Genomic DNA, 26921 nt, shown 5'->3' on the forward strand with positions numbered 1-26921 from the left:
CGCCTACGTTGGCGCCGCGTAAGCACCCCCGGAAGCGCTCCGATGCGCGCAGCGTAAGCGCGTCAAGTCATGTGACCTTATATTAACACTTTTCATTGGTTGCTAACATTTTCTTTTCCAAAGAATGAAATACTCACCCATTTCCTTCACTTCTTCTTTCACTTTTGTGACTGCAAGACCTGTCTTTTTCCTGCTTAATCTTTTTTGGATTATCATTGCTGCTGCAAGACCCTCCAGTAGCAGTGAGGACTCAGATGGGTTCATAGAAGAAGAGGCTCCTCAGCCCAGGGTAAAAGAACACTTCATATGGAAGTTTTTATCCATTCCAGATGATAAAAAAAAGTAAATGCTCCAAAGGTGGAGTGCCGAATTTGTCACACTGTCCTGTCACGGGGTGACCCTACCAGAAAATATTCATTTGGAAATTTCACCATGATTCGGCACGTCCAGAGGAGGCACCCACAGAACTATGCCCGGGAGAGTGTCAGAGCTCTGGCACGAGAGGCTCCAAGGGATGGTGCCTCTACTTCAACTGGAGGAGCAACTACATCGGTGAGGGGGCGACCAGAGCAGCTGATCCCCAATATTCAAACTATTTTTAATGAGGCATCCATCAAATGCAAACATTGTGATGCCCTAATTTGTTACGGGGAACAAAGTATTTTGAACATTGGTCGAGCATTAGAGAACCACTGCTGCCGTCCCTAGCCCTGTATTCTTAAAAAAATGAAAAAGAGTAACTGAAGTGGAGTGCAGTGAGAGAGGAGAGGAAAATGAGTGAGAAAGCAAAGAAAGAGACGAGAGGGGAAGGGAAGTGAAGTAGGGGGACTGAAAGAAGGTGAGTGTGGGAGGTGAGTGAGGAGGAGGGTGAACATGCGGAATGAGGATAACTGAAGAAAATGTAGTAAAGGAACGGGGATGTGGAAGGGTAAGAAAAGAGCAGTGATGTTTAGGAAAGAGTGGAGATACAGACTCGATAAAGGCAAGTGAGTGTGAGACAAGGTGAGTAAGGGAGTAAAAAGACAGAGAAAGTGGAAGAAAAAGTGAGAGTAGAAGACTGAGGGCCTCATTTATGAGGCCATGCGTCACTTTTACGCCGTCGGTGAGTCAGTTTTTGTGACGCACCAGTGGTGTAAAAAAAGGGCCTTGTTGAGTCATATTTACAAAGTGACGCATCTAGGTAGATGTGTCACTTTGTAAACCCCTGTGCCATATTATACCTGCACCAGGTATAATGTATGCAAAGGGGGCATATTGACGCAAGGAAGGGTCATAGAAGTGACGCGGTAAAATCTATGAGATTTCACTGCGTCTCTTTTAGGACGCCGTTGCGACAAAATCTTGCGCCTGCCTCACAGCAGGCGTAAGACTTACGCAGACCCTTTCACATGGGGCTTGCGCCATGTGAAAGGATGCATTGCTGGAGTTGCGTCACTTTTGTGACACATTCCAGCAATGCGTCACTTTTGCGCTTACAGATACGTCAGAAATACTGACATATCTGTAACTCCTTGCGACATGATGCGTCATACATTAAATATGACGCATCAGGAATGTCTTAAGGAGAGCGCACTGAGAAGTGACGCATCGCTGCTGTCACGTAGCGATGCGTCATTTCTCATAAATGTGGCCCTGAGTGAGGGAGGAAAGAAACATAAGTGAGGGAGTGTGGCTGTGTTATAGGAAGTGAACGTGATAGAAGAGGAGAGAGACTAAGGGGTCAGAGAGAATGAGGGTAACACAGAGAGAAAGAGGGAAGGAGAGTGTAGAACTAAGAAGACAGAGGGAGTAAGAGAAGGAGTTAGTGAAGTGGAATAAGGAGATTAAGGGAAGAGAAAAGAGTGAAGGAGCAAAAGAAGGAAAGAGACAGGAAGGAAAGTAAAGGTTAAGGTCTGAAAGAAGGTGAGTGTGGAGTATGGCTGGGTTATAGGGAGTGAGCGTAACAGAAGAGGAGTGAGAGACTAAAGGGACGGAGAGAATGAGGCTAACAAAGAGAGAATGAGGGAAGGGAGTGTAGAAGTAAGACGACAGCCGGAGTAAGAGAAGGAATTAGTGAAGTGGAGTAAGGAGAGTAAGGGAAGGGAAAAAAGTGAAGGAGTGAAGGAAGGGAAGAGAGGAAATAAAATAAAACAGAAGGTCTGAAAGAAGGTGAGTGTGGGAGTATGGCTCAGTTATAGGGAGTGAGTGTGATAGAAGAGGAGTGAGAGACTAAGAGGACGGAGAGAATGGGGGTAACAGAGAGAGAGAGAGAGAAGGGGAGTGAGTAAATTAGAGGACAGAGGGATTGAGAGAAGGAGTTACTGAAATGGAGTAAGGGGAGTAAGGGAAGGGAAAACAGTGAAGGAGCGAAGGATGGGAAGACAGAGGAAGGAAAGTAAAGGAAAAGGTCTGAAAGAAGGTGAGTGTAGGAATATGGCTGAGTTATAGGGAGTGAGCGTGATAGAAAAATGTAAATATGCCTCTCTTTTTTTGTATATTCTATCTCAATTTATGCCATTAAAAAAAACCTTTAACATCTCTCACAGCATTTCATATTCTTTTCTGGGTGCCAATTTTATTATTCTGCATGCATTTTCTACTTGCACCCATGTCAAACATTGCGCAAGAGTCTTGTAAATATGCCCCTCTTTATCTTATATTCCATCTCAATTGATACCATTACTGAAATACTTTATGCATCTCCCATACTTTTTCATATGGTTTTCTATCTGCTATTCCTATCCTTCTCCATACATTCACTGCTTCCACCCATGCTAAAGGTTGCACAAGGCGCTTCAAAAAAGGAGCACATTTACAAGTCCAATGAAACCATTACACAATTTCTAAACCAGCATTTAATCCAAGCATAAAAAACAATTTATAAAGAAGTCTACCGTATAAACACACAGCTAACATTATGGAAAAAGGTAAAAATATAATTCCTTAATTCACACAGACACTCACTGTGATACTTGTCAAAAATCTTTAAGCTCTCTATCTTTTTTAAAACAATCATTACTCACCTTTAAAAATGCTTTGGAAGATGTAAAACAGTGTCAGTCACAGTCAACAGATATTCTTAAGCAGAATCTCTGAATAATGCTACCTTCACTGGAGCCTTTCAATAATGGCACAGATTCTTTCTCATTTCAGACCCAAATTCTTGTACATAGCCAATAACAATTGTTCCCACACAAATTCAAAACCAAACTGCACATTTTAATTGGTGGCACATTTCAAGACTTTGAAACTCACATAACATTCACCCATCCCCCAGTGCCCATTTACCCTGTAACCATGGTAACTCCCTCTTAAACCAGCACACAGTTCACAAGTTCATCATACTATGTTGCAAAACAATCCTTCAAGGCTGTTTGACCTCTCAATCTACTAGCTAATGAAATGCAATGTTTCTTTAAATGACTTTTTCTCAACCATTGAAATGACGTCTTACAAAAAAAAGCATGCACCCTAATTTTCAGTGGAGATTTTTAACAAAGCTCCAATCAATTATGGTTATTCAAATGCACTGATTCACAACCACTTTTTCCATTATCAAACTGCCATTTCATTTCTACAACTCATCTGACTAGAAGCACATCTACATTCAAAATGACAAAAGTCTGGTTTGTGGGTCATAGCTATGTCCACTGGTGTCAAAACTACGCAGCTAACAGAGGTAGTTACAATCTTGATTTACCAAATGTGGACATTGTATGGATTGGACAGACAGGATTGAGGAGTCACCAATTGATACCATTGGTAAAATCCTTTATGCATTTACCACAGCCTGACCTTATAATTGTGCACTGTGGTGGAAATGACTTAGGCACTTTAACTGGGGTAAGTCTGGAAATGCTTTTAAAAGACATCTTTGGGCAATTGATGTAACTTTTTTCAAAAACTGCCTTGGTATTTTCTAATATATGTCAAAGGTAAAAATGGAACTGGTCCAACCAATTTTTTCCACAGATTGAGAAAGCAAGGAAACATGTAAATAAAACTGTTTCTGCATACCTCAGAGACTATGGTATGGGTTCCATTTACCACAACAACTTGCGTTACAACATGCAAGACATCTATAGGAGAGATGGTGTGCATTTTACAGATGAGGGGAATAGAGTTTTCCTCTTGAATATAAGACTCTGCATTGGTACCTACTTGTAGGTACAAAAAACACCCACTTAACAATACACCTCTTTTCAGAGCTAACTTACCTCTAAACGCTCTACATAATTTTTTTACTCTATTTTTTTACACTGTTTTTCCCCGTGGTGCGCTCAGGGTGCGCGTACCGGAGCGCGCACCTGGGAGCGCACCCAGCGCATACCCCACGAATTAAAAAAATATATATATCGTTTTTTTGCCCTTAAGAATCCTTCTAGGCCCCCCTCAGAAAACCTAGGGGGTCAGGGGGTGTCTACTCTGCCCCCTTTTAATTATTTCCCCCATTCTTTTTCACCTCTTGTGTCTCGATTCTACCGAGACACAAGATGGCGGACTCTCCGGACTGTTTACAATGTTGACAGACACCCGACAACCAATCAGCTTTCCGCTTGCGCACTCCCGTAGCGCGCCGGGTGCGCTCCCCGGTACGCATACCGGTGAGCGCTCGGAGCACGCCTATAGATATATATGTGTTTTTGAAGTTAATTTTCAAAAAACCACTGGAGCAATTTTCAGCAAATATAGCAAAGGCACATCTGCGTACCAGTCCCTACAATTTTGCCAAGTTTGGCGTAATTCCGTTCAGCGGTTCGGGCTGTAGACTTGTCAGACCGTCCTATGGAAATTAACATGGGAAAAACACGTTTTGGGACCCCCCTTTTTGCTCAGCCCCCACTTCACGAATCCCCCCGAAACTTTCAGGGAAGGAGCGCAGCGGCGCTGGCCAAAATTGTGGAAAATTACACACAAATTCCTCCACCGGCGCCAAAGTTATTCCCAATAGAATGTTGCGGATTTCCTATGGTAGCCAATCCTAACTATGACTACCTACATGTGACCTCCAGTAGGTAATATATACATATACACCACACTCCTTAGCTGTCGGCAAGAAGTTGAGCACACACGGGGGTCCCAGTTAAAACTGCACTTTTATTAATCACTCGGTATCACGCGTTCCATTCTTACGAACTTCCTCAGATGCTGTGATGTTGTGAACTGTTTGCCGCCCTCAGTTTAAAAACACAGTGTCCCTCTACGATTGGTTGGATGCACTGCAGGCACTGCTGTGGGGAAAACATGGCCCAGACTCAGCTATGTGAGTCCGTGCGGAACAGACACCTAGCGTTAGTACTGGCCCAAGTGGATGGTGTCTGCTTCTCCCCCCTCGGCTTGCCTTTGATCTTCTGAGGCTCGGTCTTTGCACAGACAGCACTTCCTCTGTCCCCTTACACCACCGCTAAAATCCCGGAACAGGACCCGAGGCACCGCCTCAGTAAGTAGATACCTCCAGCGAAGTCGCAGTCCAACAGTTGTGACAGGATTCACTGTTCCAAGTAAGCGGGGATCCAGCGTTTTCAAAAAGTTTTTGAAGCACCAACACTTTGCCACCAAGTCCACTGGATCACTTAAAGGTGGGCGCTCACAGGGTGCTAGTGGCTGCATCAGAAACATACACACCACACTCCTTCGCTGTCGGCAAGAAGTTGAGCACACACGGGGGTCCCAGTTAAAACTGCACTTTTATTAATCACTCGGCATGACGCATTTCATTCTTACGAGCTTCCTCAGATGCCGTGATGTAGTGAACTGTTTGCCGCCCTCAGTTTAAAAACACAGTGTCCCTCTACGGTTGGTTGGATGCACTGCAGGCACTGCTGTGGGGAAAACATGGCCCAGACTCAGCTATGTGAGTCCGTGCGGAACAGACACCGAGCGTTAGTACTGGCCCAAGTGGATGGTGTCTGCTTCTCCCCCCTCGGCTTGCCTTTGATCTTCTGAGGCTCGGTCTTTGCACAGACAGCAGTTCCTCTGTCCCCTTACACCACTGCTAAAATCCCGGAACAGGACCCGAGGCACCGCCTCAGTAAGTAGACACCTCCCGCGAAGTCGCAGTCCAACAGTTGTGACAGGATTCACTGTTCCATATATATATATATATATATATATATATATATATATATATATATATATATATATATATATATATATGAGTAGCAGCTACATGTTTAAGATGCACGTAAACTTTACAGCTTTCAGTAATCAGTCCACCAACATAATTCCGATCAGTTGATCATGCGCAATACATTCAATAGTCGAAGCTGATGTAATTAGGGCACAACACAGCGGGGGATTTTCCACATATACAATATACAATATATGTTCACACTATGAAAGTTTGAATGAATGACAAATTACTTCTCAGGCTAATAGCAAATTGCCTTAGCAAACAAATATAAAACGTAAATTTAAAATACTGACTGTGAATCATGTGATTGTACACAGGGAAATCAGTAGGAGTTTCCCAACTCAATCTTATTACAAAACTGTTCACATAGCAACATGTACTGTCTATTGGGTTTCACCCGACTTGGTATAGTAAAGACCCAAAAAATATTGTCTCCTGTGCAGGTAATGTCTACAGACTTGCACTCAAATAAATAATCAAATCCAAACTGTAGGTTGGACGTGGGGAATTGTCAAAGCCCTTCCCAAATGGCTAAAAGCACATCATCACGTTCTGTTCAAACTACCCAGCAGCTCCTAAACCAGCACCTAAAAAACACAATTCCAGGGTTGGGGGGAGTCTTGACATATAAATTAATAAAGCTCCACAGTCCTCAGCGTTGAACATCTGCTTTCACGGTGCCCAGTCACCAGTAAATATAACTGTTTCTGTACAGCCAGTACCTTTCAACCCTACTCCCAAACTGCTTACTGCCTGTTACCATAGTAACAGTTCATGGAACACTTAAGTGAGCACACACGTCACAAGTTCACCACACAATGTTGCTAATCCAAACAGTAACTGCTGGAGCTTTTAACATTTTCCATAGGAACTGTTAATTGCAGCTACAGACTCTGGTAAAGAGCTGGTAAAGAGTTAGCCTCAGTATTATACTTCTAGTTTTAAGCATCATTTGTACTTTTTATTGTTTAATGTTCTCTAAGCATATGATTATCACACTAAATAATAGTGAATTGTTGTCAGAAAAAAAAGACATATACACTTTTCTTTTTATTAACTTTTATCACAACAAAAATAAATAACTAGAAACGTAAATTTCACATAACAATATAATAAATAAATAACTAGAAACGTAACTTTAACATAACAATATAATAAACAAATAGTGAGATGGACTCCAATGGTAGGAGGAGAGGTAACCTGCAAAACAAAAATCAAAATAAGTGTTTAAAGTTAGATCGATGTGACTGAATGAGGTCAAAGATCACAAATTAACATAACACTCGGCAATATTGGTTATTTGCACGTCTGCAGTGTGCTTGATACATCCCACCCCCCTCACGTTGAAGAGGTGTCTGTAGGGAAGTGCCTACTGCGTCAGATCTACAGTATGGTCCAGCAGGTCTTTAAAATGATTCAGAGATGAGACATAATTAGGTGAGAGATCACGTCATTATGCAGGACAATATTGTTTATTTGCAACACATTTAATTAGAGGCATTGTGTATCTAGGCCGCTCTGCTTACCTTTTGTAAACACTGTGTCGAACAGAGTTCACAACTTGAAGTCTGCTTTGTTTCTACTCTGCAGACTGAATTAAATTCAGCCTTGATTTATTTATCTGTAGAGTGGACAGCAGAGTCCATAACTTGAAAAGAGAAAGAGAAACAACGTGAGAGAGGGAGAGAGAGAAAGAGTGAAAAAACAACATTGAAAATGTGAGAGAGAGAAAGTAATAGATGGAGCGGGAGAGGTAGTGTTATTACTGGAGAAAATCTTCGTAGGTCACCTTTTTGCCTCCGTTATGTGTCCAAGCACATTCATAGTGCACCCTCAAGTTTAGTGATCTGAAAGATAGTATAGAGTTAGTAATAGCAAAGTTGTTGTGACTTACAAAATGAGGCGGAGACACGGTATAGGTTCAAGCATTTATTATAGTACGGCAACACAACATCAGCGTACCTGCCGCCTTCAGCCAGCAACTCTTCGCTGACAGTTCAGCGTGCGCCTCTCACCGTAGAACCTAAAGACCTCAAAATTCCACCGTGGTGCGAGGAGCAGAGCCACGGCGTAAACAACATCATAACATACCCCCCTTTCCTCTAGCCACAGGTAGGGAATTAGACAGATAAAAGGAAAAAAAGGATTAGGGCGGGGAGGATTAAAGGCAGAGACATAAAACAGGAAACAATGAGTCATCCCACCATGAAATAATGCAAATGTTGAGGAAGTCTCCTAACCCGCAAGGTTCTCTGGCAAGGTGGAGTGCCTTGAAGATCATGAGACTCTTCATTTACGTTAATTGCCCTTTGACTAGTGCTCAAGTTGTCCCCACCGGGGCCTGGTGCCCTCATCTCTACACCTGTGCGAGCACTGTTAAGCAATTGATGATCATGAGCCAACATGTAACCTGAACATGAATTCTTCCTAACAAAGGTTTTAGGAGAATGGTCTTGTGAGCAATACTTTGCTACTCTACATAGGTTCCATTTTTCTCCATTATCCAACACAACATAGAAAGTTGGCACTTCCCTAACATTGAAGAGACCGTGAAACTTGCATAAACCTCTGACCCAGTGTTCTGAATGGACTTTGACCTAGTCACCTACAAGAACACTAGTCAAAATATTTTCCTGGGTGTGTTCTTTCATGGAAGCATGCATAGGAATACTCTCGCCACTACCACTCACATTCTTTCCTTCAACCAATTCTCTGATCCAAGGAGGCACTAGTTTAGAAGTTGGTTTTCTGCCTCGCATGGCAATGAAGGGAACTACTCCTGTAGAGGAATTCTCAGTTGTGCGATAACCCCACACCAATTCGCTCAAAGTCTCATCTATGTCAAGATTATTAGTGAGAGGCAAACTTATAGTGCTTTTAATCATGCGATTGGCTCTTTCGACAATTCCATTGGATTGTGGGTTGTACAAAGGGGTGAATGAATGTTTGATACCACACTCACTAAGGAATACTCTCATTTCACTGGAAGTCAACTGGGTCCTGTTGTCCGTAATAAGGACGGTGGGATAAGCTTCTTCTTGGAAAATCATGCGTAGTACTCTAATGGTAACTCTAGTGGTTATTTCAGGGAGGAGATAAACAATGAGCCATCTAGTATGGACATCCATTACGACTAAGCCAAATCTTTTACTGGGGTGGACACCCGGCATAGGTCCGATAAAATCAAGGCATAGGCTGTGCCACACCACGCCAGGGTCATGGATGGAACTAGGGATAGATTGGGGTCCCACCTTAAGTCTTTTCTCACTTTCACGACACTCACTGCATCTCTCAACCCAATCAACCACATCACCATCCGTACCTGGCCACCAGGTGCTCTTCATGCGCTAAATCAAAGAGTCTCTTATGAATGCTAAATGAGGGAATTATCTTATCACCGCGCATGATAACCTGATCTGCGACGGGTGGATAACTCATCAATGACGGCATTAAAAGGTCTAATGCTGATGGGCAAGGTGCTTTCCCTACGTCTTCCCTTCGAGATGAGGTTCATGCCACTTTTTAGAACTTCACCTTGAGACATAGCCTCTGCCCATTCTTTCTTACTGACAGCGCCACAACTCCACTGAACCACACCCTCAACACTAGAGATAGCTCCTTCTCTCTCTCTCTTGGACACACCTGTCTTGTCTACTTCCTCCCAGTCTAAGGATAGGCGTGACATACAATAGGATTAGATATTGCGCCAGCCCGAAATGAATTCAACATCAAAATTATATTCCTGTAGTCTGGAGGCTAACCTAGCCAGTCTGGCTGACCCCTTCCCTGTTCCACCTGGTGACAGTATTTTTAACAAAGGTTTATGGTCAGTGCGTAGTTTAAATCTGTGCCCCCACACATACATCCTGAAATATTTCACACCCCAAGCAGCTGCCAGGGTTTCTTTTTCTATACCAGAGTAATTGCGCTCAGTAGAAGTCAAAGTGCGAGAAGAGAATGCCACAGTTTTTTCATTAGTGCCATCATTCTGCGATAATACAGTCCCTATGCCAGTGTCACTTCCACAGTGATAATAGTTTTTCCATTTACATCGAAAGGAACCAAAATGCCTGCACTGCATATTTCCAGCTTTATGTTGTCAAAACAGTTTTCCCCCCAACAAAACATGACACCTTTCCTCATGAGTACCTTAAGGGGTTCTGTATTACTTGCGAAGTTGCACAGGAACAACATTATTTTTAAGCTTTATTTTGTGGACATCGCCCTCTAGGTTGCCAAGCTGATCTCTGAAAACACGTTTACCTCCCTCCAAGATGTCTTCCACTGAAAGGTCGTCCACCATCATGACTTGTTCAACAGCGTGTGCGTCAATTCTAATATGGAGGTCATATTGGTGATACCAACCCAAAATAGGGGGGCCCGATTCTGCTATATACCCTTTTTGAAAACAAAATCAGTTGCCATGTAGCCTAATATGTCTATCTGCTCGCCTTGATACTCTCCAGGGTTAATATCTTTGGGTAATAATTTTTTGTTAGGCCACTCCTGCTTGAAAATTCTTTTAGCTATGATAGTATATAGTGACCCGAATCAACCATTAGATCAACTCTTTTTTTTCAATGACAAATTCTGCTTTGGGCCTGTGTTTCCTTCTGTCATTTAAATTAGGAGGTTCAGTGAGAAGGATTTCTCCATTCTCAACATCATACAAAGAAGGTTCAACAAACAGGATTCTATCAGGTCTGTAAGAACACTCATTGACATTAGGCTCTTCTGATAACATTGCTACCTTTCCTTTGTTTGCATCTCTACAAATTCTTGCAAAATTGCCCTTGCGGCCACACCTTCTACATTCTTTCCCAATGGCCGAACACTGCTTGGAGTCAGACGTGTGATAAGTACTACCGCACTTTCCACATGTCTTATTTCCAAACCTACTAGGATATACTCTACCCCCCAATGTATTCTTTACACCTTTGAATCTAGTAGAGGCAGCTACCTCCCCTTCGCAACCCTCCACAACAGAAGTTTCACTCTCATTAGACATGTTAATTTTTGAATCCCTACGATTCATTTCTTTCATGCAAGAATCCGACTCTTCAATTATTTTAGCAATATCAATTGCATCCTTAAGAGAGGGGTCTTTAGCAGCCCATAAGCATTTCTGCATTTTTCTTCTTCTACATTGGACAATCAGTTGGTCCCAGATCATTTCCTCAGTCATAGGACCAAATTTACATTTTAATGAGAGTTCACGAAGTCTAGTGACAAAGTAATCAATAGACTCCCCTACTTTCTGTGGCTGGGTATAAAATTTGTATCTTCTCATCGCTGTATTTGTTTCTTTTGCAAATCTCAATTCCAATCTTTTTCGTGCCTCTTCAACATTTTTTCATTTTTCAATGGGTTGACCATTGTTTGCAACAGGTAAGTACTTAAAAATGTGCTGTCCTTCTTTTCCTAAATTGGTAAGTAAAATCCCTTTTTTTCTATTGTTACTGTAGTCCTGCACATCCAAAGCTTCCAAATAATTATCGAACATCTCAATCCACTTATCCCATTCTATACTTGGATTCCCTGGTTGATTAAGAAAGTGAGGAGGAGTAGATACTGCTGAGACATCAAGGGCTGTTACATCCATTTTGAATCACAATGTATACTCCAAAACTAATTTGACTAGTGAAAAATGCAGGGAATGTCTGCCTATTTCTCTCTATTTCTAATTATTTTAGATGAAATGTTTCTTCCAAAAAGAAAATAGAGATTGCATCCATAACAAAGTCAAAATTGTAAATAAACTAATATGATCCTTGGGTGAGTATCAGTTCACTTTCTTTTTGTTAATACCCACAGCAGTCTTCACAGCAAAACCTTTTAGCAGTACATTAAAATAGCATGTGTATACCACGTTATACCACAAGATGGCAGTATTTCTCCAAAGACTGTTGCAGACTTCTGCTATACATGCCAGGCACACGCTTTGTTTACTTTGAACGTGTGTCAATTACAGTCAGTTGACAGATGCTTCGCCTCATAATTTCACGTAGGGTCGTTCCATTCCTTTATCGTTCCACAGATCCAATTAGTCCTCCGATGTGGCACACCTCATTCCCGGCATATTTATTGTTCCGCTCGCAGCTTCACACAGATGACACTCTTGTCACATCAAGCAGGTGCTCAGACCTCTTCAAGTCCCCTGCAATTAGTCCTCCAATGTGGCACACCTCATTCCCGGCATGTTTATGGCTCCGCTCGTCAGCTTCACACAGCTGACACTCCTGTCACATCAAGCAGATGCTCAGCTGTTCTCCTCACACGTATCTCTTCAAGTCTTCAAGCACTCAATCGCAATGTTTAATAGCGCTTGTGACTGTGTGGAAATACCTCTCTCCCTCAATACGACGCGATCAATCATAATAACAGGCTTTATCCCAAGTTCGCATCAGAGTGGTTTACTCGCCTCACATGAACTCCCAAATCTTCACAGGCCAACTCTCAGCTGTACATTGTGTTGCCTGCTGACAGAAGACCACCTTCGTTGCCAAGAACATGTTGTGACTTACAAAATGAGGCGGAGACACGGTATAGGTTCAAGCATTTATTATTGTACGGCAACACAACGTCAGCGCACCTGCTGCCTTCAGCCAGCAACTCTTCACTGACAGGTCAGCGTGCGCCTCTCACTGTAGAACCTTCAGACCCCAACATTCCACCATGGCACGAGGAGCAGAGCCACGGCATAAACAACATCATAACAAAAGTACATACAACTGCACAAGTAGTTTTCTGCTTTAAGCCTTTGGACACTCAGGATACTGTATTACATCAACATCCACTGCAAGGTGGTGTCTGTGCGCTCTTTTTCTCCCAGAGTACTATACCCCATGCACGGTCACTGCATAGCGGTGAGTTCACATTACTGCGTACCCAGACTGTTGCACTCCATTGACTCACAGAGTCCGGAGGTGAGTGCCTTTTCTTGCTCACCCAGACTGTTCCAACCTATCCATTCTCACTGGCCGGAGGTAATTGTACATTCCTACGCAGTCAAGCTGCTGTACACTATCAACTCTCTCTGCCCACAGGTGACGTCTCATTGCTTCGGAAACAAGCTTCTTTCCTCACCTTGTGCCATTTGCATGATTCAAAGAGGGTCCACCACGTGTCGAAGCAGCCTTCTCAGGCATTGTTACGATGGCCACGCATCATCGCAGAATCCTTAGACACTGAGCTTTGGAGGTGTTGGGGGGACGCCAATTTGTGAAACACAACCTGTTAGATAAAAAGGAAGATAAGATTGTGCACCATTTGTTTATCAAAGGAGAGAGGAAGTGAGAGAGTGACTGAAAAGAATATTCGCAGCTCACCTTTCTGTCACCGGTGTGTCTTCCACCACGTGCCTGGACATAGTGCACACTGAAGCTCTATATCTAAAAGATAGTAAAAGAAAGATGTTATGATTGGTAATTGTCACTATCTTAATGTGGAGTAGAATAACATCGCCCTTTCACACACCTTTCCTCTCGCATTAAAAATGCAACTATTTGTACAGTTCCAACTTGTTTAATGGGCTTCGATTTATGAAGAATTAGTAGAGTAGTAATGTTTTCCATCCGGTTGTGAAACCAAGTGGTGAGCAGTGATACACGTGGTTTCAATCATCACGAGCGACAGACTTTTGACCGACAATAAAAACTTTCCTGCTATAGGAAAAATAAATACAAATGCAATAAGATACGGTATATACGACTGCGTACGCCTAAATCGCTGCATCGCCTTTTTGTATCCAGTCTGCTGCACCCCATCTACTCCCTCCGCTGCGCACCCATGCCTCACTGCTCACCTTTTCGTGGACAGGGTATGTTCTACATCACGCAGTACCGCTCTGCCTCCAAGAAGTCTCACAATTGGTGCTGAGTCTTGATATCACCATGGCAAAGGACATACTCGTGAACCTATCTTCATTGCAGGTTTCTCACCTGCTCAGTCCTTGGAGTACCACTAACTCAGTGACCAAAGAGGCCATGCACATGGTAGTGGGCCCCCCTGTTCAGTAGTTCAGGCCTAGATGAGGCGTCCAAACCACTAGGACGGGCCATCATAGCGCTTGCGAAGGGAGCAACTCTAAAATGGCATAGAGCACATGCTATTGGTAGGGTCACGTGTGTAGTGACGCATGTGCTGGATGGGTGTGGTGTGGGTGTATACCAACCATGAGGGAGTGTGTGTGTGTCGTTCTGACAACTAGACCTGGAAGTAAGAAATCACTACAATGGAAATCTGGGCCATGTAGCGTTGGTGTGTTTTCATGGTAGCGTAAGCGGAGTGGGCTGGACTGACGTATGCCAGTGCTGCGCGAGGATGTGAACGATGACTTCGGAGGTATGGGCGTGGTTCTGTCATGAGCTATATGAGAAATTAACTGATTCGGGTGTCCGTGTTGTAGTGCTGCCGTCACCCGGGTCTTAAATGCAAATGTGTCATTATGTCTGTAAAGTCCCAATATGGGACTTGGCAACATGGAAGGTACGGGGTATCACTGACCTTATATTCATCCATAGTTGTACACATAAAAGATGGTGGACAGGACGCATTTCTGCGAATATGAATGTTTGTTGTACATTCAGTGGAGTGTTGTAGCTGTAGTAATACAGAGCTGTGAAAACTTTAGGTTGCAGTTTTTGGCACATGAAGGGCAGTTAATATATATATGTATGTGGTCATTCAGGTATACTGTTGAACTTGGTGCTGGAAATCAGTGTTCGAGGCGCGTCCACATCCTGAATTGAAGAGAAATTACGTAATCTACGCGTGCCTGAAAATGTAGTCAAAATACGGTGCTCATGTAAATTGCTGATATAGTTTTGGGTCGACTTTGCGCATTATAAATATGCTAAAAAAAAAAAAAAAGAAATAGCACACACTTATAAATTGACTATACACTTTCTTTGCAGTATTATAATGATCCACTTTGTATGTTCATATTTGTAGAATGAGCGAGAGAAAGTTATATAACCAAAGTTTTTGTTACTGGCAGAGGTAAGATGGTTGCATACGCTGTTTACAGCACAATATAATATGGGAGGGCGCAATAATAAGTACACAGACACAGATAGATAGTTGAAGCGGGTACGGGCACGTGTGCTCGACTCCATTTTATTATGTTGCTGTTGGTAACAAGTAGAATAGTAATCATGATATCATACACAGCTATTCAATCGCAAACGGTTTATGACTTCTGCTGAACAAAGGTAGGAGCACTACATGTGAAATAATACACAGAAGATTCTATCGTAAAGGGTTCATGAGTTGTGGTGCACTAAGGTAGGGTTGGTTTGTGTGGAGCCTGCGATGATGCGTGGTTCCGGCAGAGCTCACTGGTAAGAAAGTCTTTTGGCTACTGAATTTTGCCTTGATATGGCCACGCGACGATTATTTATGGTGCACTGAGTTAGTGGTACGTCTGGTGCTCAGCGTGTGCTCACCCTGCGATGATGTGTGGTTCAAGCAGTCTGTACTCAAGGCATTGACTGTTGCATACTGGACTGCATGAACTTTGAGGGAAAAAAAATACCATTAATGGTTATCAATTGCTCTGCAAACTAGGTCTACTGATTGCCCATAACAAATGAAACAATCGCATTTCACGCAGCGCATTCGAACTTTCTCAAAATGGGGGCGTGTGTCTGGTGGCGATGTTAAAGGTGATGCCCCAGAGATACTTGAGGTGGTGGAGGTACATTTTGGCGCAGAGTTCTACCTTCTTTGTGGAGCATAGTTCACAGGATGCAGGGATAAAAGGTGCTTGCGCATACTAGCAGTGCCACAGGAGTATTTGTTGTCTCTGCCTTAAATAAATCAAGGCTGACTTCCCTACTGTCTGTAGTGTAGATCCAAAGCTGAATTCAAGTTGTAAACCCTGCTGTACGCAGTGTAAATCTTAGGCTGGACTGCATTATCTGTAATCACGATTGAAATAAAAGATGAAACATGTATGGAATACATTGTCAAAATGTTTGAGGGACATTATAGTTCAAGTTGTGACCTGTGCTGTCCGCAGTGTAGACTGCCATTGAGTGTGCCTTTGCACTTGCAGCGTGAATTGATTTTTCAACTAAACCTATAACTGATATAAAAGAAGTTTTTGAAGGAAGGCTACTAAAGGGATATTGTATAGGGTTTGATAGATGTTTTACTTAGTTTGGTCCTGCACTCTTCAAATAATGAATGAAGAGTCAGTTGAATTATGCCTGAATACGGCCACAGGGAGATGAATTATGGTGCACTGAGTTAGTAGTACCTTTGGGACTGAGCGTGTACATAACCTGCGATGATACGTGGACCGGACAGGCCGCACCAGGCCGCACTAGGGGCAATGTTTTTTGACTACTGAATTTTGCCTTAATAAAGCCACGTGGCGATTATTTATGGTGTACTGTGTTAGTGGTACGTCTGGTGTTTAGCATGTGCTCAACCTGCGGTGATGTGTGGTCTGAACGGGCTGCACTCAAAGCATTGACTGTTGCATACTGGATTGCATGTACTTTGAGGGGAAATACATGCAGGGTCAAGCATGTACTTCGAAACACCAGCTGCATTCTCTCAATAACCTCCATAGTGAGCAACTCCAGCATCACCACAGAGTTCTAATGAGCAATTACAGTGCTAACATTTTGTATTCAAGACAAAAGTGAGGCACTCCTGGAAGTAATTTTTTTGTAATAGGAGCTATTGAATTTAAAGCCTTTCCTCAAGACAAGGCTGAAGCAAATGCACTGCTTATGGACTCACGTTTTACATCACTCATGACAGTTTAAATGACATTTTTGATGACATCACTAGTGACATCTTAAATGACATAAGTGATTACGTCACTAACGAAAAAAATCATAGTCATACACAGCATACAGTTACTAGGTGTGCACGTAATGATCAATAGCATGGTAAACCTCAAATACATAAGTCATCTGTGAAACAAGGTAAAGGCATAGTGCACCTGAGTTGTATAGGAAAGTTTTAAGCAGAATGTTTTAGGTTGTGGTTTAAAGCCAAAGCTTGGGGGGGCATGTCTAAACAACATGGCAGATTGGACGTTATACCGATGGGCTCTGTCCCAGGCCCTAATGATTCTAGTGCACAAGGCACACTTTCAGACACCTCGAGCACTTCAGGATGTGGCTGAAGGTGGGGTGAAGGCAGGGGACTGCCTCGATGCCTTAGGGGCTTCCAGCGAAGCAGCAGCGAAGCTACGGTGTGCAGCAGAGATTGGAGCTGAGGGGGTAAAAATGGCATCCATCCTAGCGGTGGGCTCCGTGACCCGCAAAGACTGAGACCTCGCGCCCTCCACTCCTGAGTTTGACTGCGGGTCCGGCGGCTGGCGCGGCTGGATACTTGGCCCGATAAAGCCGCTGAATCTCTGCCCCCGGGGGGTCTTGGTGGCGGCGGGCGGAGTTCCCAGCCCCGGAGCCAGGGAGCACAAAATGGCAAACTGCTGGACTGTTTTTAAATGGGACTATGTAGCCCCGTGGCCAGTCGCACAGCATCATGCCGCCTCGTTTGCGAGCATGCTTTTTTCCAAACATTTATCGTTTCTTTTAGTATTCCACTTTTAACCTTATTTCATCTTAAATAATCCATATTCTCTTTAAACCACAATCCACTACGTCGTATATTGCCAATTTTCAGTTTTCTGATATTCAAACTGTACCGATCCGGGCCTCTTTGAAAGAATACGAATAGTTCAAAAAGTCCGTCACAAGCCGTTTTATTTTCAGTAAAAACCCAATGCATTTCGGGCCTCCTCGTGCCCTTCTTCGGGGGTCACTACAATCAATAACAATATAATTATAGTTAATTATTAGCACTCCTCATCACACGTAAATATATGTACACAACATAATAGGTATTACATCTCATCAGAAACATTTCCTCATGGTACTCCATATCCACCTAACGTTCCCTGTGTTCCTCATTCGTCCTACGTCAATCCTATCTAATACAAAGTTAACCAACATACACCCACCTCCACGTTCCCAATAACACCTTATCTGAATAGTCACATAGTTTGTCCCTCTCTTCATACCCGTACTCGAACACTTTATACTCTCTACAATATCCCCCTTAATAAAAACACGTTGCTTTTATCCTTAAAGATTCCTATCATGTTGCTGTTATCACGCTTTAAGTTCACCCCGACATTTATTATACTAAAAGCAATCATGTCCTCTTACTGTTCTGCGTACCTGACTTGCTTGTGTTCAACAGCCTCCCATCCTTGCCTCGTTTCTCCAACCGTAACTAGTTTCCTATTCCCACCCGCTCTCTTTACTGCCTCCACCCCTGTCCTCTCCCTCCCGATTGGCTCAAAAAACACCCAGAGCTTCCCGCCTTTTTGTAACCTATTCTCACAGAGAACTACCTTTACCAGAATGCACGCCTTCTGTGTATTATGTAATCCCGTTTTTATCTTGTACTAAAAATGTCAATATTTTAATTTGTCCATGTGCTTGTTGCTGACGTGCTGTTCCCATGCTGTATGTGACGAACTTCGATGTTTTTCGCCAACCTTGTGAATCCAAAGTATACTCTTCGAGCTGTCAAATTATTCTGCGGGTGCATTCCCTGAGTAGGGCTATAGTTATGAAAATGTACTGAATGAAGGGATGCACACCCTATTACTTAAACCTCATTTTTATATTCACCAGTTTTATCTTTCCTTTGTTCATTTGCGTGCAAGATTGGTTATAGGCATGCCCCACTGCCAAAAGTTAAGAACTATTATGAAATGGGACTATGTAGCCCCGTAGCCAGTCGCACAGCATCATGCTGCCTTGTTTGCGTGCATGCTTTTTTCCAAACATTTATCCATTCTTTTTAGTATTCCACTTTTAACCTTATTTCATCTTAAATAATCCACATTCTCTTTAGACCACAATCCACAACGCCGTATATTGCCAATTTTCAGTTCAAAATAGTTCTTAACTTTTGGCAGTGGGGCCTATAACCAATCTTGCATGCAAATGAACAAAGGAAAGATAAAACTGGTGAATATAAAAATGAGGTTTAAGTAATAGGGTGTGCATCCCTTCATTCAGTACATTTTCAAAACTGCTGGACTGGCCATACCACGCCTGCAGGGGAGAGAAGATGAGTACACAATACTCTTCCATCTCTGTCAATGAGCGCCCCCCTTGCAGTACAGAGGCTCCAAAGTTGGTTGATCAGCTCGCGGTGGGGGGTTTCCCCTCTAGGAGGGGGACTCTCCACACTCAATTTTATTGTTTGTTCTGGTTGTTTAATTTAGTTAATGTCACGATGCCTTCTTTTTTAATTGTTTATGGGCCGGGAGGGAAGTGGGCGGGGGTTTCACGTCCTTGTGAGGGGGGCAAGGTTACTTTCAGATAAATCATGGCTGTCAGAACTATAACCTGGAATGCTCTGGACTGAACTCCCATAACAAGCGCCATCCCTTTTGGAAGTACCTGCTTGATCATAATGTCCAAGTGGCAGCTACTCAAGGGACGCACCTCAAAGAATCTGAGGAACATTGTCTGTGCCATAAAGCTTATCCTCTTATATTTAGATCCTCAAACTCCTCAAAACAAAACAGGGTGGCTCTACTGTTCCATTCAGGTATTCCTTTTCAGGCACAGGACACCAAAACGGACAAATCAGGGTGGTACCTTGTGGTCCGTGGGGTCCGCAGGGGCTGAAAATGCACATTCGCAGTCATCTATGCACCAAACACGGTCCAACAGGATTTCATTCTCTCCTTCCTTATGACTTTGGAGAACTTTGCACAGAGGGACATTCTGCTCTTGGGAGACTTTAATCTTGTCTGGGATCGGTGACAGGAAACGACACACCCACACAGGGCATTGGGAGGGGTTTTTGGTAAGGCACTTAAGTCACAACTCCAACTCTAGGGGTTGGTACATATATGGAGAGATACTAATCCTACTGTTCGTGACTACTCTTTCTTCTCCCACTCAAAGCTGACTCCCGCACTGATCACATCTTTATGAGCCTACAGGCCATTTATACTAATAGGGCCGAAAGAACCATCATACGCCTACAGACCTGGGGGTATGAAGGAGGGAACAAAGTTTGGTCCATACTAGCACGTCAACTATGGGCTAAGCAAGAAAGGTAATACATAAAACGTATTGTAGATGGGTAGGGTATCTCCCATAAATCTGAGGAGGGGAAGGCGCAGGTCTTTGAGAAATTCTACCGGGTTCTTTGCACTTGGAACTCCCAAGGGCCCAAGACCAAACTGGGTGTTTAGTTCCCTTAAACCCCCCTCAACTCCCGGCTAATACCAATGAGGACTTCACAAAACCCATAACCTCTGAGGAAGTGCAGAAGGAGATTGACTCAAACTCCAAAAAGCGACAGAGCAGGGCGGCTTTTCGGCACCTTCGCGTCGGAGCTGGTCCACTTTTTGACTGTTTTATTTAACACCATTGCCTCTATGCAGCAAGTCCCCCTCCGTGGGTGAGGCGATTGTGGCAGCAATTCCCAAGCCCGGTAACGACCCTACAGCTTGCTCTTCTTATCGCCCGATAGCTCTTCTGAATCTAGATGCTAAGATTTACTCCAAAATCCTGGTCACTTGTCTCAAATCAGCACTTTCCAGCCTTATAGACCCGGATCAATCAGGGTTTATCAAGGAACGGCAGACTCACGATAATTTGCGGCGCATCATCCATATAATTGAGAAGGCCCGGAAGAAAAACATTCCAACAGCGCTCCTCTCGCTAGATGCGGAGAAAGCATTTGATTGCGTGGAATGGACCTTTTTATTTAGAGTGCTCCAGCGCTTTGGCTTTAACGAGACCTATATAGGGATGATTCGTGCCAATTATCTCTCTCCTAGCTCCCGGGTCCAGGTCAATGGCGTTGCCCCCCCCTCCCCCCCTTTGGCCTGGCGAGAGGGACGAGGCAGGGATGCCCACTATCCCCCCTTCTTTTGGCCTTGAGCATAGAGCCCCTAGCCCATAGGATTAGAGGAAATCTGGACATACGGGGGATACGATTCGGCACGGACGATCATCAGATATCGCTCTTTACCGACGATGTGCTTCTCCCAGTCACAGAACCAATGATCTCTCTCCCAGCTATCCAATTGGAGCTTGTGATGTTTGAGCAGGCGGCGGGATTCAAGATTAATCTGGCTACGTCCTCCTTATTGAATTTGTCCCTATCCGAAGAAGAGTGGCGGGTAGAAGACGCGTCACCTTTTAGTTGCGCAACTAAGCAGATCACATTCTTAGGAGTCAGGCTCATCCCCGTATTTTAGATCTCTACAAGGCTAACTTCCCTCCCCTTCTAAGCCAGTTGAAAATCGATCTGGGTAAATGGAGTGCGGCATACATCTCCTGGCTGGGTAGGATTAATGCCATCAAGATGAGTGTACTCCCTCGCTTGCTTTACCTCTTCCAGGGCTTGCCCATTCCGGTGGAGGGAGGACTCTTTCGGGAGTTGCGACACATGCTTACTACGTTTATCTGGTTGAGGAAGAGGGCACGCTTGCCCTACCACCTGCTCACGCGACCAAATAAGGAGGGCAGCCTGGCGTTACCGGACTTCCAGACATACTACAGAGCGCCTCAATTGTGGGTAATCACGGAATGGTCGCTGCAGGCCTCGGAGAAGAACTGGCTTCATATTGATAGACAGATAACAAGTTGCACCATCTGGGATCTTTTATGGAAGCTACTCAACGCTTACATTAGCACACCCACGCCCACCACTTTAAGGGTATGGGATGTCCTTACCAAGAGGTTACAGCTTACTACCTTTCCTTCCCCCTACATGCCTATACATTTTAACGTCCCCCCTGCACTTCAAGAGGGACCCTTTGTGGCTTGGAGGGAAGGAGGGTGTCATATGATCTCTCATCTGTTCGACAAAGATGAATTTCTCACTTTTCAAGAATGCAAGAAACAATTTGCACTGACTGCCAAGGAAGAATATCATTACCTGCAACTTAAGCACTGGTTACAGCAACCCCTGGTGTGGCTGACCACCACCAGGGATCTACTCCCCATAGAGAAGTTCGCCCAATCGGGGTCCTCCTCCAAGGAATGCGTCTCCTTTTTATGTGCTCTCATACAGGCTCTGAGCCCCAGGTCAACCCCACGTTCTAAACGCTTCTGGGAGGCAGTTTTGGATACCCCTTTAAAGGACAATCAATGGGGATATTTAAGTAGGGATATAGTGAAATTCAACCGCTCAATGTTCCTCAGAGAGGCGCACTAGAAGATTATGTATGATTGGTATCTCTACCCTCAGAAACTCCACAAGTTTTCCCCAACACTTCGGACAGGTGCTGACGGGGGTGTGGGTTGCTAGGCAATTTTCGTACATTTGGTGGGACTGTCCCTCAATCCAGATTTTTTTTGTAAGTAAATTCTATCCCAAATTAAACTTATCCTTGGATATCCTATTCCCTTCTCTATGGAACACACCTTGCTGTGGGTGAGGGACCCATCCTTGAAACGCCAAACACAGAGTGATAGGTCTGTTATGTGGCTTTGTCCGGGGGCAGCTAAAATGGCAGTTGCTGCTGCCTGGAAAAAATAAGAGGCACCATTTATAACCAACTGGCACGCAAGGCTGTGGAGGTCGTTGGCGATGGAGCGTATGGCCGACATAGTGGACGACACCAGAAAAAGCTTTGACTATGTTTGATCTCCACTGGTGATCATCTTGTCGGAGGGGTTTACGTTGACCGCTTGCACCACACGGCTTGGAGCCCTCAACCTGTTTTATATCTAAGCACACCACAGCATTGTTGGCACCGGGCAGTGCAATAGCCACCTAAGTAGGGACCCCAGTAGCACAACCCTCATGACCACCTTACTATTATATGCACCATGACATCACAGTTTCTTTCGTTTTGTAGGTCTGTTAAGTTTCCTTTTCAGGTTACTCACTTCGGAGGGTAGATTGATGCTCAGCGCAGTGGGCTGTACGCAACAAGTTATGATTGTACTGATTTATAAAAGTTATATGCCACAGAACTCATGAAGAAGCTGTTACCTACATGTCAGATCAGTATCTCTGGGCTGATTTATTTTGACATATATTGCATGTGTAAAGCTTTCTTGTATCAATCCCAAAGAAAATTTTAATAAACAGAATTTGATATAAAGCCAAAGCCTATTAACAAACATCTGTCAGAAAGGCCAAAGCTTCTTTTAGCACTACATTAACCACCAGTGGATACCAAGGCATATTTCTCTTTAGGGGTGTGCATAACTCGCATGAGTTTCTATAGCGTAATTACGCGAAATAACTATTTACTATTTAGCCTCCTGTGGCTGTCCACTGTGCCCAGCGGTAGGTTGGCTAAAATGGGATGGGGCCAGCATGGGAGATGAGAGCAGGGCCTCACCCTGCATCCAACCCCTGCTGTGCATGGATAAAGGCTTTGTGCATTGAGGGATGGGCCATCCACTGTGTGGCATTTTTTAAAATCATATTAGTGCCGCAGTACTCCTGCTGTACCAGAAAGGAAGCTATCCCAGAAAATATGGCTAAACTGGATATTATGTTGGTGCCATAACATCTTATAATAAAGCATTGAACAGAAATAACATGTCTATTAGTGAGAATCGGGTGATTATGACAGGTAAAGCTGGATACATTCTTTTATGTTGTTTAGGAAGCTCCTGTTCCCTTCTGCTGTGAAATGCACTCCATCTCTTCTGACAATACCAGGCATGTCAAAGTAGAAGTTACTGTGGCAGATGGATTCCATCTCATAGTTTTAGCAAAATTCCAATGCTTCAGGGAATTTTCAATTAGTCAGTTTTGGTTGGACCACAGACACTTTTGCCTTTGACATATGTTGGAATAGACAAGGGCAGTGTGGGGGAAGAGATTCATCAATTCTTCCAAGGTTTCCTGAATTTGAAATGTTAGAGATATCCCTGTGATCGTGCTCTCATCATTTCTTCTGTAGTTCATCGTCATGAGATCAGGGTTCCCGCAGTTTAAAATGCTTTCCACCATAAGCAGTAGTTGATGCCATTTCATCCCTCTGTGACCATTTCAAGCAATGTCCATTTTGGAAAATCCTAGAACGTTGTCAGTGCTGTAGTATTTGGCATACTACTGAGACCAAAAGGAAAAGGAGTGGCTCACAATCCAGATGGGAACCATGAGGCTGCTATCCTAGTGCAACACAGAGGAGTCTGGAGCAGAATGGGAAGTGTTCTGAAGGAGTATCTAATTTGCAGGGATGGGCATAATTGGTGTAATTCTCTACAGCTTAATTTACATATAATTACCCCAAAATGGCTCGTAATTATGAGTAATTGAGTGAGAAGTGTAATCCAGCATTTAGCACTATTTTCTTAATGCAAAATGTACCTTCGCTTGCAAAATGGGCCTGAGAATGCATTTTGCGCTACTAAAATAGCACTAAATGCTGCAGGACACAGACAGCAATAACCAGCATCTGCTTGCTCTCTTCTAGTTCATTATTCCTGTAGATTTGTGCCCCAAATTACTCTTAGTTACTCAGCAGGCATAATCTCATAATTTTGATAATTTCTCATCACAACAGTAATGCACAATTACTGAAATAACTGATTACTCTAGCATAATTCAAATATCTGCCAGGTCTACTAATTCGAACAGGAAAAAAAGTATTTTAGAAATCTAGTTTCGTGGTTGGCTGCTTTTTGTGAGGTAGGGCATCAAGTTAGGCTGCAAGCAACTTGCATTTCTTTTGTGAATTTGAATTGAGAAGTGAGAGTGCCAAGTATGTATGTTGCTACTATTGGTCCAAACTCAGAGAACTGCCAAAAGTAACACTTGGAGACTTCTGTGAAGCACACTTTGCTTTGTGAACTGATGATAAGCTTGTAGCATGGCCTTTTTGGTTGCATAGGAAACTGGTATACAGTAGTGGGGGGAGGTTCAGTGCTGGTTGAAAGTGAAAGAGTTACTGCAGTTTACTGAAGTACTGTGCAGATATGGTAAACTCCTCTTAGGTTCCTAACATATCTGTTTGAAAAGCAAAAATTGCATAGCACATATCAGCATGGATCTAAAGTAAAAAAGTGTGCATTCTAGAAACTGAGGGGGAGAGGGGGTTACTATGATTGTATGCAGTGTGAGGGGAGAGGGGGTTACTATGATTGTATGCAGTGTTTGTGCCACAAAAAAGCCGCAAATCAGCCCAAAATCTTTTTTTCATGATTTACTTTCTAGCACTGAACTTGTTTAGGGCTGGAAATAATGTGAAAGTAATGCAAAGCAGCACATAGCACTACTTTGCATTACTTAGCGCCAAGAGTCGGTGATGTGACAAGGAGAAGTACAACCTGAAACTAAGTCTGGGCGGTGAACTCCGCTCATCTCACAGGGTTTTCCGCACACCGCCTCATGCGGACCTCGCTGAGTTTTTTTCCACGCTCTCGTTTGTCAATGTCAAGTAGGAGGAAAATTCTCTTCCATGTAGGGTTTTTCGTCAGTTGTGATCGTCAACATCAAGTTGGCGAGCGCAAGCGGGGAAAAACAACCTCCCTGTGAGATTTCTCAAAGCAGGTAGGGTCAGCTTACTCCTGGCGAGTGGTCGCCTATGCTCGTGACCGCTCGTGTTGAGAAACTGTCCATTCACGTTGAGAAAGCTGCGACTCAAGTAAAAATCTACTCAAGCGGCAGTAAGGAAAGCATCACCCCCTTGCGCTGTGCATTGTGCCATTCACGATGATTGCACAGTGCGGACAAGCATCTGGCACTGACAACCACTGCTAACTGCATTTTTCTAACACACTCCGCAGCTTGCGGAGCTCCAAGTAGCATGGCGGAGTTTGTTTTGCACTTCGCGTAGTTCCGCATAGCACAACTCCAAAAACACTGCCCAGGCTTACCTGAAACTCAATTGAACTAGTTTGTGCTTTCTAATACATCTGTGTGAAAAATCATAATCAAGCAGTGCACACCAGCATATTACTTAAGGAAAAAACTGCCTATTTTAGAAAGACTGCATGATTTGTTGTCAACTTTGTGGCTGCTGTTAAATTAGAGATGTTACAAAATCTTTACTTTCATCTCTTATATTCTGAGAAAGATATTAGAGCTCAACTTAAATGGAACCATTTGGAAACACATATCAGAACGTCCTTGTTGCTAGGCATATGGTAGGGACAAGATTCCATTTTAGAAAGCGGGTTCAAAACTGACTCTGCAGCTTACTAATCCTCTGAAGATGACTGAGATATGCCAATAAAATATCTCAAGATGAAGACAGAGCAGTTCTGCACAGGAAAAGGTACATGGAGCTACTTATTCATTCATTCATTAATCTTTATTTTGGTTTAAAAAACACAAAAGATGCATAATAACAATTCATACATGTTGATTAGTAAAACACAGTTACAAATACAAAACATTCCATTGGAGCCGCCTTAGACAAATGCAGTTATAAAAATAATTACATTTAGAATAAAGAAGAAAAACGGCAATCGATATATCAACTAAAATATGATAAAAATGCTAAGCTTTCAGACCAATATAAATAAATCATTGAAGAGAATATAAAATCCAGGTCAGTTTAGGAAGATACAAGTACTAGAAGGGTACATATCTGAACGGCAACAAAGGTGCAAGTGCTTTAAAAGTGCTTATAAGCAACCTGGAACGGCACATAGCATACAGTCCAATACAATTAAAACATTGAGGAGAATAGAAAACCCAGGCTAGAAAGATGCAAATACTAGAAGAGCATATATAAATGGATAGAACTTTCTCTCATAGAATCTGAACAGGGACAAAAGTGCAAGTGCTTAAAAGTGTTGCTAGCAATCTTGAGCATCACGTATTATACACA

The sequence above is a fragment of the Lissotriton helveticus genome, chromosome 3_1 (assembly GCF_964261635.1).
Source record: "Lissotriton helveticus chromosome 3_1, aLisHel1.1, whole genome shotgun sequence".
Taxonomy (NCBI): domain Eukaryota; kingdom Metazoa; phylum Chordata; class Amphibia; order Caudata; family Salamandridae; genus Lissotriton; species Lissotriton helveticus.